Genomic DNA, 741 nt, shown 5'->3' with positions numbered 1-741 from the left:
GTCAGTGTGTGTGGGACCGTACCCCAGTGAGAGTCAGTGTGTGTGGGACCGTACCCCAGTGACAGTCAGTGTGTGGGGGACCCCGTACCCCAGTGAGAGTCAGTGTGTGTGGGACTGTACCCCAGTGAGAGTCAGTGTGTGTGGGACTGTACCCCAGTGAGAGCCAATGTGTGTGGGACCCTGGCGTACTCCAGTGAGAGTCACTTTCAGGACTGGGAGATGAAACTACTGTTAAAAGAATACTTATTGTGGTTGTTTGTATCTTTTCCCCATATTATGTCTCGATAAATTGAAGCTATGAATGTGATGTAGATTCTGTCATGCAAATGTGTTGAATTCTGTAGAATTTAAAAAACAGAAAATTAAAAATGGGAGATAGCAAGGTGTAGAGCTGGATGAACACAGCAGGCCCAGCAGCATCAGAGGAGCAGGAACGCTAACGTTTCGGGCCTAGACCCTTCTTCAGAAAGCTCCTGCTCCTCTGATGCTGCTTGGCCTGCTGTGTTCATCCAGTTTTACACCTTGTTATCTCAGATTCTCCAGCATCTGCAGTTCCTACTATCTCCAAATTAAAAATGGGCTTTGAATGTTCATCTTCCCCCTTTAAAGTGTTGCTCCTGTTATTTTCATCTGCTTTTAGATTTTGAACTTATTGGTCAGTTAGTACTTCAAGCGATAATCATCATATCAAGGTCACAGCTCTGAATATTGAGGAGGGACAACACATCTCAATTTCCTGTC

Source organism: Rhincodon typus, chromosome 7 (assembly GCF_021869965.1).
Source record: "Rhincodon typus isolate 14 chromosome 7, sRhiTyp1.1, whole genome shotgun sequence".
Taxonomy (NCBI): Eukaryota; Metazoa; Chordata; class Chondrichthyes; order Orectolobiformes; family Rhincodontidae; genus Rhincodon; species Rhincodon typus.
This window is presented reverse-complemented; position numbering follows the sequence as displayed.